The sequence below is a fragment of the Anopheles merus genome, chromosome 3R (assembly GCF_017562075.2).
Source record: "Anopheles merus strain MAF chromosome 3R, AmerM5.1, whole genome shotgun sequence".
NCBI classification, from domain to species: Eukaryota; Metazoa; Arthropoda; class Insecta; order Diptera; family Culicidae; genus Anopheles; species Anopheles merus.
The window spans coordinates 20,845,580-20,860,293 of record NC_054084.1 but is presented as its reverse complement, the minus strand read 5'-3'; the positions used below and the strand labels follow the sequence as shown (position 1 = coordinate 20,860,293).

The 14,714-nt window shown below is 44.0% G+C and overlaps 1 protein-coding gene across 1 annotated transcript in view; it reads left to right on the top strand.

Moving 5' to 3' along the window:
* LOC121595760 (out at first protein) overlaps window positions 1-14,714 on the top strand; it is a 74,461-nt gene that overhangs the window by 40,136 nt on the left and 19,611 nt on the right. The window lies entirely within an intron of this gene.

The following is a 14,714-nucleotide window of genomic DNA, read 5'->3' as shown; positions in this document are numbered from 1 at the left end:
TTCAAGCGAAATAGACGATCTAAAGACAGAAGTATCGATTTCAAAACACACTGTGGTATATTCCGATTTAAAAGTTATATAAATTATCTAACTCAGTTTGTCCACAACAGGATTTAAAGCATTTCAGTGAACTGTTCACGCTGGTACTATCTGGCGACTCAAAATGGTTTAGCGACCGCATACGGGCAAATGTGAGGACTTCTATTTTTATACCGAGCCTTCCTACCGTGCGAGACCTTGATTTTGTTTTTGCCCCCCTTGTCCCCAACCGCTGTGCGATGCAATATGTCGACGAAAGCGATGTGATAAGAACGCCAGCCAGCATTTGCAATGCGCACTACTGCAGCTGTGCTGCTGCTGCTGCATCATGCAAAGGGCCGTTTGATGGGGCGCGTTTCAACCGTTTCGTCCGTAGCCGCAGGCAAACCGACAGAAATGAGTTCCTTCCGCGCGTTGCGGTGCGGTGTTTTTCTTTTCCTGACTTTAGCTCATTTCACTGTGTGTTTTTTTTCTCCTGTGTGCGTGTGTGTGTGTGTTTGTTGACAACGGATCCACATCCATGGATAGATCAATATCCGCAACCATGTCAAACACGCTGCGTCACACTGTCGCACCAGAGCTCCGCCGTAACTGCCTGGAACTTCTTCCCCATTCCCCGTGGGTTCTAGCTTTTCCGCGCATAGAATGGTGAGGGAGAGTGGATTATAAAAAACAAAAAATAGAATCAGACATACCGTGTTGTTTAACGGGTTTCGTGATTTCTTCCGGCCACTCCTGGGCTGGCGGGCTGCTGCTGCTGCTGCTACGGAGTTAAATAACCTAAACCCTAGGCCACCTTCTCGGTGTTGAGCAAACATCAACCCACCATGACGATGACGACAGCGATGACGACGACGACGGCAATGGTGATGATGATGAAGAGTTGCCAGGCGACACGGTAGCCGAAGGTCCGCGTCGTCCTAGTTTCCGGTTGCTCGATGCCCTGGTGCGCCTGTCGTCTGGCGGTAGATTGACATTTTAATGGCAGAAGTCTGTTCGTATGGAGGTTTTTGGCGTTGTGTCGTTGCTGCTGTTGCTTTATTTTTCTGCTTTCCGCTCACAGGCCATGTTTTAAAACAGAAATCTGAGCTGGCTGGCGTGCGGCGTGGCATCCCCATACGTGGTTGGCTTTGGGATTTGGTGTAGCGGATTTTTGTGTCAAACTAATTGTGTCTAGTGTGTCGCTCTGTACGGCGGGCGAAATCGTAACTCAATTCGGTTGGATGGATTGCACCGGAACTGGATTGATATAAAGCCATTTTTTTTGGGTAACTGAAAAATCCGTCATACGTGCTTCTGTGTTGGCAATGGGATTGGATTGTCATTATTAATGAGGAAAGCGCTCTGTGCATTTCGTGCTCTAAGCAATGCCATCTATGCACAGTTATGTTGTGTTTTTTTTTGAAGAATGCTGACATAAATTTGACCATTGGAGAAGTTATGAGTATTTCAATTCAGGGAATGAAAAAGCATTATTGATTGTTTTGTGATATGAAATAAATTTAAAATAGGATTTTAACTTATTAAGCAAAAATTTTCTACTGTATTTTTGAAGTTCTTAAACTTTTTTATAAAAAACGATACACTTTGCAGTATAAAAACGACTCAAATCGTCAAGCACATCCGCACAACAAAATAAAATGTTCAAACAATTGCACAAATTCTTCATTTCAAACAGTAAAAAAGAGTACGATTGCATCAAAAACATCAAAGGATTTTTCCTTTTAGAACACCGAGTTTACCGAATGCAGACGCAGCATAGATCAATACAAATCAGAATGGAATAAAAAAAACCCCTTGCTAGTCAAACAACAAAACATCAAAGTACTAAACCGGCTATTGCGGGCAAGGCAGGCTAGCGATAGAAAAAGGCATGGCGGTGCAACAATTCGTCCGGAAAAGAAACAAATGCCACCAGTGCACAGGTGAGCAGCATTTCCGGCAAGATTTAAGAGTGCAAACGGCAGTGCAATAAGAGAATAGTTCCGACCCTGGTACCGGTATCGCTTCAGTTCAGACAAAACATCGATGAAAATATGTCGTATAACGGTGAAGGAGCATAAACAAGTACTCCAAACTGCCTGTTTTTATATGCTTTGATTTTTTCTTCTTCTGTGGAATACCGGAAACGATCAATCTTGCTGTTTGATGTAGTTGTGTTCTGCCGTATTGGGATTTGTTTTTCTTTTCTTCTCCTGCTAGTTGCTGCACAAAGTTCACGGCTGCAAACTTTTCTTCCACTTACCCATCTCAGCCAATAAAGGAGTTAACCGGGGCTGTTTCTTTTCTCTTCTCCAAGCGGTTCTGCCGAGCGAGTGAATGCTATGACTGTGCACGGGCTGGGCTCATTTGCTACAAAGGCTGACCTGTGTATGCTGGGTTTTTTTTAAAGTACTGGAGTTTCTATTTCTTCTCTATTCACCTTTTTCTGCTTACAATGACGCCCCTTTGCGCTCGCCGTTTGCACCGGTAAATAATGGTAGCGGACGGCAGTGATGAACGCGTTCTGCTACCGAACAATCACTTGCAGGCGTGCTAGGCGTTATTCGTTCGGAACTTGGTACAATATCTTGCAGAAGGTACACAGTATGCAGCAGCTTTTTCTGTAGTTCTCTCTGAGCTCTAGTTCTTTATTCTTATTGAAAAGGGTAAACACACACACACATATACAAACACACAACCTAAAGAGGACGCGTGATCCATTTGCTAATGTAGCGACCCGGAAGCTAAACTCCTGCAAACGATATCCGGTCGAGATTGGTTGCCGGAGGTTACGGCTGACAGCTTACCTTCCTTTTCGCGGGATCGCATCGTTCGCATTTGCCTGGCTTGCACTGACACGCTGGCAGAAAACCCATCGATCCGGTGGTGCAAATGCCTAGTGTGTGTGTGTGGGTGTCTGTTGGATCACTAGTTTGCGAGCCTAAGCTCTTCACTATTTGTGGATAATCATTTGATATTATCGGCCAGCCGTCCGCGTGTGCCACCTGTTGCAACGGGGCACGATATTGATCCGACGGGCAGACGATTTCGGGTGTGTGTGTGTGTGTGTGGAATGGGGGAGAATTTCCGCTAAATGTCCACGATACCCAACCGTTGTTCCGGGTTGGATGCTTCCGAACCCGTTCACCTTCATTTGCCCTACGACTAGAGGGTCGGAGGGATCACGTTGTTTCAAGGATTTCGCAGCGTGTGCGAGCGTGAGCTGAATCAGAAAGCTTCTGCATTGCAATGGGTCTATTTTTCCGCTTTTTTGGCCAGCTGTGTGAAGCTAGAACGATGCAGAGTTGCGCGTGGTAAAGGGAATGTGTGTGTGTGTGTGCGCGTCAGCCCTGTACCAGCTTTCGCGCTGGAAGTTGTTTTCGTGCATCGCTTAATGAAGCCGTTCCGGTGGCCACACGTTTGGTTAGCTCGACGTTTTTTTTTTTTTGGTGCCCGGATCTCGGAACTCGTCTGCAACCACCCGGTGGACGACGATCGCTGATGGCAGCGGACCGTTCGTACCTAATGAAGAAAAGTAAAATGATTGACTTCGTGCTCTGGTTCCTTCCGGTGAGGTCGGCTTTCCAGCGGTGGTTTTAATTTATGGTGTGCCTTCTCGTCTCGGACGGACGTTTCATTATTAATTGTTTCCTACGGAGCGGCTGCCCGAGCGGCCGACGGGGACGGGGCTTGTACGGTAGTGTGGAAGAGTGCTGGGCGAGGCTGTGATTTCGTGGTTGTGAGTGCGGGGGTTTTTTGTTCGTACAACAAAGGTAACATAAATTAAAAGTACGCAATGCTGCCAGTATTTCACTTCTGATTTGGATTTGGATTACAACCTTTGTCTTTACGTCCGAACTTTTTGTGTTAGTTTTGATTGTGTCTTAGGGATATATAATAATGGAACATATATAATGGAAAAACGTTGAACTGAGGTCAATTTTAAATTAATATAATAAAAACTTAATAATTTATCAAAGGGTGATTTCCATTTCCTGATGGGTTCTTCCGTGCTGCCGGGTTGTACATTTGATAATTTAACAATAGTGTTAACAATTGTTACACTGCTGTAAAGAGTATCTACTTTCAAATGACTCACTAGCAGGTACGATGTGAATTGAACTCCTACAAAAAAACAGAACACATCGTTAGAGGCAACGGGATAAGATGTCTCATTCACGCGGGCAAAAATGGAATTTTTATAGAGCGTAGTTTTACTTGGAGCTACTTTTTTCATAACTTTCACTGCGATTATTTCAGTTATATAATATTCCTCATGCCGAACGAGGTCTAAATATTGTACGAATTTCAACGAAAATTGTTGCTGGTCAAATCAGAACCACGCGATTTATATTATTTTGACTTCAAACCCCAAGTGTTCCAAAAACAGCTCCCAAATCTGTTTTAAGCGAAAACTATCCGTTGGTAAGATTTCGTTTGGGATTTATTTGGTGCTCAGTGGCTGATTAATACCAGCGGAGGCCATAAACAGCCCTTTCTGAGGTTTCAAAGTGGAGGGATTTCTAAACAAAGAAGGATTGAAAGGCAAATATATTTGTGAGCGGGAAGTGGGCGCCACATAGTTTGTGTATCTTATCCCGTACTTAATTCAACGCTAATGGTACTAAACACATTTCAGCTAGGTGCTATTTTTGGGCTCTTACATAATTGTTATTCACATAAATAATTACCGACTACTCAATGAAAATGTCTGACTTCATAATTGCAACGCCCTTGCACCGGATGATGACGAATTGCACGATCTCGACCCCTGTTACGAAAAATTAGACCATTCGAGAAGGACCACGATTGGATAATATCTGCACTGTCCGAGTACACCCGAGATAAGATGTGCTTCCATGATTGCTAGAGGGAAATATCTCGAAACTATTTTAATTATATTATTATACCCTAACATTAAGCAATACGGCCGAAGCCGTACTTTCTGAATTTAAAAAAACTGCAACGCCTTTCTTAAGGTTCCTAGGGTGCTTTGTTGTAATTTTGACTACATCCTACCTAATTTAATGACAAGACGTGCTGCAACAGTACAGCCCTAGCATCCAGCCTATTTCACTAAACTATCCCCGTTTCATCCAAAACAGAAGAATTGGAATCGTTCAGATGAATTATTAGTATATTCATCTTCTTCTTCTTCTTCTTCTTCTTCTTCTTCTTCTTCTTCTTCTTCTTCTTCTTCTTCTTCTTCTTCTTCTTCTTCTTCTTCTTCTTTTTGGCGTATCGTCCAGCGCGGACATTCTAGCCTAAACAAGCTTTCGAGACTTTATTCAATAGTCACGCAGCTGGATAGTCAGTCCCTGCTACGGGGAGACGATCCATTCTAGGCTAGATTTAGTATGAAGAATTAGTATCAGCATTTCATTTGTTTGTGTTAATAAACCTGTTTTGGACTTCTTACAACTCATTGATCCGTAAAGTCCAATTTAGTATTTGTAAAATCAGTAAAGTAACTAAAAATCACGGCGTTAAATGCACACACTCTCAAATATTTTCTACTGAGTTGCTTTTCATTTATTCATTTTTGTAAAATACAACATCCAATCATAACCAAAAGTTCTTAAAAATTGCAATTTTTCATACTTTCGTACTAATGCTTTCCAATGCCCTTAATTTATCTCCTTTAATAATTCTTTAACAGCTACAGTCCCAAAAGTTTGCATGATTGCTAAAAGTACTAGCAATATCTGCTAGCAGCAACGCCACGTCGCCTGTCGGCAAATAAATCATGTCACACGAGGAAGTGTTCGGCTGACTTAACGGGGAACTTTTTATGACTTGGCAAACTTTTAACACTCGATGTTTGACTTTGCTGAAAGTTTCCTTTTTTTCCCTCTATTTGCTTGAAAGACACTTTACTTTTTCCTTGTTTTTCTTATTTATCGTGTTTTATGAATGGCAAAGCTGAAAACTGGGGATGGGAGCGAGAAATCTAAGCTGCCGCGTGCTTTGCTGAAGATTTTTTTTACCTAAACCCAACACCACTCTCCCCTCGACCGCCATCACGTGTTAACGCGTGGGAGCACACCATTTTCCGTTCCGATCATTGTGTCGTCTGATCGCTGGATGCTTTCCGCAGGACCGCGACGCCGCGGTTGACGATAATGAAGATAAAAGTCGGCAAAAGGTGTACGCGCGCTGCATGACGTTTTTATTCATCATCGGGATGCCAGCCCACCGTCCCCCGATGCTGGGCGGGTGCGGCGGTGGTGATGTTGTCACGGCATTTTAAGAGACTCCCACTACGTACACCGCTTCATTCTGTCCCCGAGCTAACAGCGGGAGAGTGAGACAGACAGAGAGAGAGAGCGAGAGGGGAGCAAGCTTTCCTTTGCTTTGGAGCATTTTCCAAATCTCGCACCGAACGTTGCCACGTTGCGATGGGAAGGTGAAAAAAGCCATTTTTCGCACATTTTCAAAAGACACCAAAGTTCTCACCTCGCGGCGGTGGCCACCCGAGACGGGAAAGTTTTAATGAATTTTCGCACCGCACCGCGATCGAGATTGGAATGCCCGGCACGCGCTGGCACGGGATGCGGGGAAGCGCGGTTGGGCCAGCAAGTGCTCGACCTGCTGCTGCTGCTGCTGCTCCATATTTCGCCATTGTTAGCTGAGCTGTGGGCGTCCTCGCACGAAATAGAATTGTTTTGTTGTTTACTGCTGCCCGGGTTCATGCCGGGGCGCCGGTAGTGTGTACTCTGTATTAGGTGGGCATGGGAAATAAAATTTGTCACCCGACATTTTTGCTATGTTTTTCCAGCGCCCGAGTGATTAAATGGAGTCGGATTTTTTTCCTGGAGCATCGATGAAAAAGGAGCCACGCTAGTTCTTCAAGCAGTTGATAAAAATATCTTGTCCTTGGGTTTGTTGCGTAGCGCTTGGCAGGAATGTTTCAACTGTGTGGCAAGTACATTCCACTTTCGCATCTTCATTGCTTGTTGCACTGGAATGTTTCATCGTGAAAGGAATTTCCAATTTGTTCATTTAGATGTAGCTGTCTCGTGACACCCAACTCGCTCGAAGTAAAGTGCAATATTGTAATTGAAATGGATCCGGTTGTGGCATGTGCATTCTTTTTCAAATATGCTGATTGTATACATTTTAAGATTCTTGAATCCAGTGGTTCAGTTTTTCGCTCGATCGCTTATCCTACTCCTTTGTTGGGGATTTCTAAGAAATATACAGAGGTCATAGTCGGTTCTTGACAGTTACACGGGCACTTATTTTCCTGGATGGATGCAAAGTTCAGAAAATCTACAATTTGGTGTAACAAAAATCAGAAATTTCATAATAAACCAATAATTGATTCGGTCAATAATTCATCAGCTTTGCATCGGGTTTGCATTGAGTGGTGAAATGAATTGATCAGAACATTCTCATTAACAGCAAACACACTTCTCAGAGACGTTGAGAGATCCTACTCAATCCGGCACAAGTGCTCCACACAAAAACCGATCATTATTATGTTGTACGCATCCCCTCGAGGGTATTAGCACGAAGAATTAAGTTAAGTAATCTGCAGTAAACAATCATTTGTTTAGTACCGCCCATTTGCACTCTGCCCTTGCCGGAACAACCGTGTAACACACAGCGGACCCTAAATCAACAAATATGGAATTACAGCCCCGGACACAGAAGAAGCTTATAGCTGTTCTACTACGGGCTTCTTCCTACCGTCCTCATGCGTTCGTACGGACCAACGATTCTCATTTCCATCCACCGAATGGTTCGGAGGGTCGGGGGTTCTCTTTCCTTCACGGGGGTTTTCTAATAAAGCGTCATAAGACGGCCAACATGTTTGCCTCGGATAATAAACCCAAATCCGGCTGTAAGAAGTTGGGCCAACACACAAAGGCCGGTAGAGGACTGTGGCTGTGTGCTATTTCCCGTAGCAAAAGCGCTCTATAACAAGCCGAAGAGTGTAATAAGAAATCAAGACGCAAGATTTAGAACGAACGTATGTGAGTGGCGGAGAAGGTGTATGGAGTGGGAAAAGCTGGAAGCAAATCTAGGCTAACTGCTTTGAATGCTAAAGTAACGTAATCGAAGGGCCGACCTAGTATGGTAAGGTTTGTGGAAGAGCAAAAAAAAGTATCATCGTTAGCCATTTTTGGGTAGGGAAATCAACAAATCTACGTTTCTGGTTTTTTCGCAGGGAAAAAGCAAGGTGAATGTTGATGAAAAGGAACAGATGGAAGTGAGCACCGTGTGGTGGTAGTGACGACGAACCTGAACCTCCTTTTCTGCCTCTCAGTCTCTCTCTCTTTCTATTCCTGAGAACGGTACTGGAAGGATCTTTCAGCTGGAAACCCATTTCCATTTTCATTCGGGAATGGCAACTAAGCTAGGTTTAAGTAGGAAGGGATATAAAATTCGGATAGGTGCAAGGGAAAGGAATGTGATGATAGCTTCTTTTTTATTTCTTTTTCTCTCTGTTTGGACTCGATGCTGAACGGAAGTTCTAGGAATAAATGTGCGAAATGCGGACTTCATATGAAAGATACTCTGTTGGATTAGTTTCCAAACCCGTTGCGGCTTACAAACTCACACTCTTGGGTCAGAAATCTGTCCGAAAACAGTCCAACTGTTCGAGCAGTGAGCAGAGCAGCAGGAAAAATGATCCCTTACTGTCCTTTTTGTTTGCGCTGCGACTGCCTTCATCACGGTAATGCGTTGCGGACAAAATTACCGTACCCGGCTGAAAAGGGTGCAATATGCTGGCACGAAACGGACCACATTGCCCCCCCCCCCACGTTCAACAGTGGAATGAGAATCATTTTCCGGAATTCGATGTAATATGAAGATTTGTTTGGTGCGTGAGTGGGTTTTTGTGGTTCGTTTTTTAAAGGTTGCGGTTGATGTGTGTTCACGGTGGCTCCGTGGATGATCCGTTGCAAAAACGGTGCAAATTCTCAACGCGCTCCATCACATAAAACCGTCAAAAACATTTCGTGTGATTATAGATGGCTGAAGCAGTTACGGGGAGGACGAGGGATTTAAAAAATGGCTCACCATTTGCTAAGCTACGAGAAATACGTGGCGGCTATGGCTAAAGTACATTGGTATAGAGTGGTGGGGATCTTTTCGATGAGAAACCCAGGAAAGCGTTGGATGAATGAAGTCCTGAACCAAGGCCTTCAAGTCCTCACACCGAACCTGGATTAATGAAGTTTTTTTTTGGTTCATTTTTTGTACCTGTGCGTTCGTTGGATTGTTACATTTTAGTGCTAATGCCGAGGGCTAAACTCCACCATTAAGAGGGATTGCCTTTTTGGAGCGGCAGCGATGGAGGCAGTTAAAGAGCCATTTCTGATTTAACGATACTTTCGCTACCCGTAAAATGGATCCGTGTTTGGGGTTCGATTCGATTCTTGAAAACAGCCTCAAGAGCGGGTTGATGATGCTACATTAGTTTTAATTAGTCAGTTGATCATTTTTAGCTTGAATTATTTTGTTATACTTACAGGTTTAAAACATTAAACAGTAGTTATATTGTTTGTCTTCGTCTTGATTGCAGAAAACAGAAACGGTTTTTATCGCTTTGGTAATTGCATTGCTATTTCTAAATTAAATCTAACGTAAAGTGAAATGGATCCTGAATCTACAAAGAAAAAAACAATTCATTCAGAACAATCATCTATTTTTTTAATTGTTATCTTGATCTCCATATTCTTATCAACAGATAATCTGAGACAGACTACAATGTAGCGATGTGTCTTGCCAAGACCAAAACAATGCGTTCTTTTACTGATAACTGATAATTTATAAATTGGTGAAGGATTTAGGAAAACGTTTTAATCAATAGTTGAGAGTAGAACATTTCCAAATGGTTTTAGATCATTGTTGGCCGTTCTTGAAATAAAAATCCTCCTTAATTCTATTTGTTTTACTCTTTGGCGCAACGAACTACGTGTTCATGCAGGATTTTTCAGGCAACCAGATAACAAATCCTCAGTATGGATGGGCTGTTAGGTTAGCAATTTATTCCGTAAAAGTGGAAGTCGGCAAAGATTCGATATTAGATTAAATAGATAGATGTTAGCAAAACCCCCAAAACTAACGAAAATTTCTTGAACGAGTTATAAACATCGCTCCTTTTTCATTGTACATAAACAACAGCAGGCCTTCAAAGTATAAGTTATTATATGTGCATTTTTATCCCTATACCCAGCTATGTTTAGTAAAAACTTCGAATTTCTGGTACTTTTTGCGCACCACAGCAGTGGAAAGATAGCACACGAGGAGCAACTACTGCCACGAAACATCAAAGTATCGTTAACTAGCACTAAATCGGTACAATCTGTTCGAAAGCTCGCTCTCTCTTCTTTTGCATGCTCCCAACTGTCTACTGCCTCGGTGCGACCCACCCACTGGTAGATAATCCTCCCCGCCACCCATCTGTACGCTTCGGAAAACTAATCGTCAACTTTGCAACTGCTGTGCAAAACTAATTTGGTATTTTGCAGGAAAATTTTCAAATGATGTACTCCGATGAGCTAGTAAAATGAGGCACAAAAAAGTAGAGAAACACTTTAACTCACACACACACACACATAAACAGAGCAGAAAATGTTTCGTTTTCCGTTCAGGCGCCGGTTGGGCTTACGTTATGGCTGCTGTTTTGCGGCGTAAAAGTGCGAGTAAGTAGTAGGAAGAAGCGGGCAGTTGGTTAGTTTTTCCAAACTTCCCTGCCGAGGCTGGGTTCTGTTGTGGCTGGGGTTCGGCGGCGGTGCGGTGGCGTAGAAAATTAATTATTCACAGCACTATTAAACTATTATCAAGCGGAGTGAAAATTATTTTCGCTTCAGGACAATTTACCCACCACCAGTGGCTGTGGCTTGTCGGGAGTTCTTGACTTATTTTTTGTGCGGTTCGGCCGGGCTGTGTCTGTTTTTTTTTGTTTTGCTTCATGCTGTTGGATGGTTTTTGTTTCACAACGCTTCTTTTTCAGGCGTGGTCTACGTGGCGGTTGTATGGGTATGCGGAAATCTTTACTCTTATTACTTGACTGCAGGCGACACCGCTTCGCGGGAAGGCTCTTGCAAGGAAGAACTTTTTTACTTCGGCTGCAGTGAACCTGTTGCAGCGCGGGGAAGTGTTTTTCTTGGCCAATTACTGCAGTTCAATACGTTCGTTCAGTACATTTGCTTTCCAAGTCGGTGCTGTAAGTTAGTGATTTTTCTCTTGCAAATAGCGTTTGATTATTTTGTAATCATTTGAAACATCTGCAATCACATTCCATGCTAGCGCACTCCAAATCTAATTTAGATGTATACATTTTCAAAGGCACGCTTCATTGCATCAAAGCGGGCAACGGGATTTTAGCAACGGTTTAACCCTACCACTGTGCGTTGGGTTCAAGAAATTCAATTAAGCTCAACCAAACATCGCATCGTTGCCGTGAATCGTTTTTAATGCCAACAGCAACAGGGAAAGGGGATGCTGCAGTAGGGACTGTGGCCCCAAGGTAAAAGCTACCGAATGTGTTCTGATCGGAGGATCGTGGCAAATGCTGGCGAGGGAAACCAGTGAGATGCCAGAGAAAGAATGTAAATATTGTGTTAGGATTTCCTCTTCCAATTTGCATCGATTGCCGGGTCTGTCGGGGGCAGGGGGAATATATTTACCGAAAGGTTTTGATTACTTTTGGATGAGACCATCGATAGCTGGTGGTTGGTGGTTTTTCCCTCTGTGCGTGTGCTGTTGTGTTGTCTGTGGGGGTAATGGTCGTCCTTTGGGGCGGAGAGCCAAATTTGAATAAGCACCTGCTAATAGGGTTATCATCTTAATCTGCCACCCGGTACCCGGTTCGGCTCTTCGGAAATGGATTTGTATCCACAAAAGAAACCTTTTACATTTTACGACCACATCTTATCATCAGTACGGGGCGCTGTTTGGGTGATCGTTGGAGCGGCTTCCGTGATGTTATGAATATTACGTTTAAATATTATCTATCTATTTTCCCTAGGTTGAATAGAATGGATTTCGCAGAATTTCCATGCAAACGCGGTGTTTAAATGTATTTTCCTAGAATTGAAATTCGTTGTATGTGCAGCTTTTTGTGTAACATTGTTTGGAACATTTTAAACCCCCAAAAGGCTGTTAAAAAATGCCTCCGAAAAAGGGTAAATTAAATTAGTCAAAATCTGTCCGCGTGCTGCTTGAAATAGTGTAGCTGGATGAAATGAAGACTCACCATATAATGGGGACAGCTGTCAGTTTGCAGTGTTACCAGTGTTACGGCTTCGGTACAATCGAGGATGCTCGGTCCGTCGCTCGCGCTGTGCACGCGCCGCTGCACTGCCGCTGAATGTTCATTGCTCCATCGTTAGGAAGCGGATTTTCCTGGGAATGTCCCGCAATGCTGCAACCGATCCATCCATGGGTAAATGAACGATTTCCAGCAAAGCTGAAGCGCTCGAGGTCCACACGGTCCTTTTGGCTCGTTGGCCGGCGGGATTGCAAGAGTATTCTCTTTCCGTGAAAGCTTTATGACTTGCGGCTATGATTTGTCTGTCCTTGGTGTTTGTGTGTGTGAGAGTGTGTGTCTGCATTCGTCGGATTTCCCAGGTCCAGGCACCGTTCTGCGCTACGGATCACGTTTCCGGATGTCTTTTTGCTTCACGTGGTGTTGCCTTTTTTTAGCTTTACTTCTCCATAACCATCCTGGCAGGCACAGGAATCGACTTCGTGCAGTTTCCGGACTCACGGAACAGATGAAAAACACCCCATGCCGAACCCGGTCGAACAAGATTCGGGAAGGTTCATCTCGTCAACGCTAACAAATGGACGTCACGGGATACGTGTATGTGTGTATGGTCATGTGGGACGCGTACATTCCAGAGAACGTGATAGCAAGCGCGGTGCAGGTGAAAGACGCCCATCCTGGACGAAGTTTGGTCAGATTTCCTTCCCCTCTCCTTTATCGTCCCATCCTCTCGCTATCGTTCACACTCTTTGTCAGGTAGCGCAAGGTATTTCATGTATCGAATTCGAGACGTACCACTTTTTGCCGGGGCGCGTGTGTACATGTGATGTATGGTGACAGCATCGAAATCCGATTAAATTACGGCTCCCTCCCGCGACGGTGTGTACTGTCCGGTCGTTCGGGTTTTTTGTGTGCACGAAACTATCGGCAGAAGAAGTGCGTGCGAGCGAGCGTCCTGGACGCACTTTTTCGAACTCCCATCTCCCCCCCCCCCCCCGCATCGGTAACAGTTTGACGCAAAAGCGACAATCATCCGATACCCATCTGACAGCGGTCAGGGAAGCATCGTGCGCCCACACAACGCCAGTGCTCGAGAAAGCGAATTCCGCCTGGCTGGATGGAGTTTTGTGTGCGCCACAGCTGGTGAAAGTTGGGTGAAATTCCCATACGCATACTGGCCGGCTGGGGGACCATTGAAGCGCTGGAATTCATTTCACCGATGAACGAACGTCAATGGTTCCGTTGGTACAGGCTTTGATCAATTCATTGGCGTTTGTTGCGGTGGGAGAAGAACTGATGCGCACCACCTGCCTGGAGGATGGAGATGGATGGGCAAGTTGTGCACAAAGGAATTATTAGTTTTGAATGTAATAAGTGATACTGTTGCTATGAAATACCAAATGACAACAGTATACCTTCGCAAATTTGTATCAAAATGTAAAATAATGAACTATAACTTACGTTTATATTCCCAATTCTTATCTAAAACGGTACAAATGGGCACAAAACGATTTCCGATCTGCTGTGTCTACTGCAGGAATGGTCAGAAAAGCTCAGGGCTTAGAACCGACCGCTTCCTTATCTGACATAGAGATCTCTTCATCCCAGCCATATCTGACGGTAAAGACTTACTTTACAGCCTTGATGGGCTTGATCGCCTTACGTCATTCGAATGACATAAAGCTCGTCATTATAGTAGCTGCTCCTGCATTATCGTTCGCATTTCTCCGCAAACGACCTGGCGTCCATGGTGTTTGCGAGCATCTGGAAACGGAACTGTCCAAAATAGTTCCAACTTAGACCATCAATGTGACGTGATGTCTTGCTTTTCAGGCATTAGATGTTTCGACTGATTGTCCGCATATGTGTGCAACTTGCGAATTATGGGTTGGTGCTGACTTTTCAATCTGATATAGACGATGTTTTGAATGGTCAATCCGTACGACACATCTACGTAGGTCCATGTTATTTAACAGGTCTGATGCTGGTGCCGTCATCCGTCTGGTTTTTGCCTGGTTAAATATGCAAACCGCGGGCCCGTGGCATCCGGTTTTCGTTTGGCAGGCTCATAGAAGCGCCACAAACAGATGAAGTCGATGCCATAAGGGTGGCTCGAATCAAGTTATGAGCGTTAGATTCAGTTTAGGAGCTCAGCTAGCATGGACTAGCATATCGTTTAGGACATAGACACCTCACTTTAAAGGACTATTGAAATTGAACAGTTCGGGTATTCGGGTATTTGTGCTCCTTCTACAAGCATTCTTGTGTATGTTATCAAGCAAGAGTTACTCCTAACTTAAACTTGGGCTCTAATACTCTGACCGATTTAAGATGCTAAACATGCTCCGTGTCCAAAGTGATTGTAATTTGTTTTTATCCCTTATCTCAACTTTTTACAAATCGTCTCGCCACTTGATTGAAACTGTATCGAACTCTGTTACTAATGTTTTCTTTTCTCTGTTTTCCA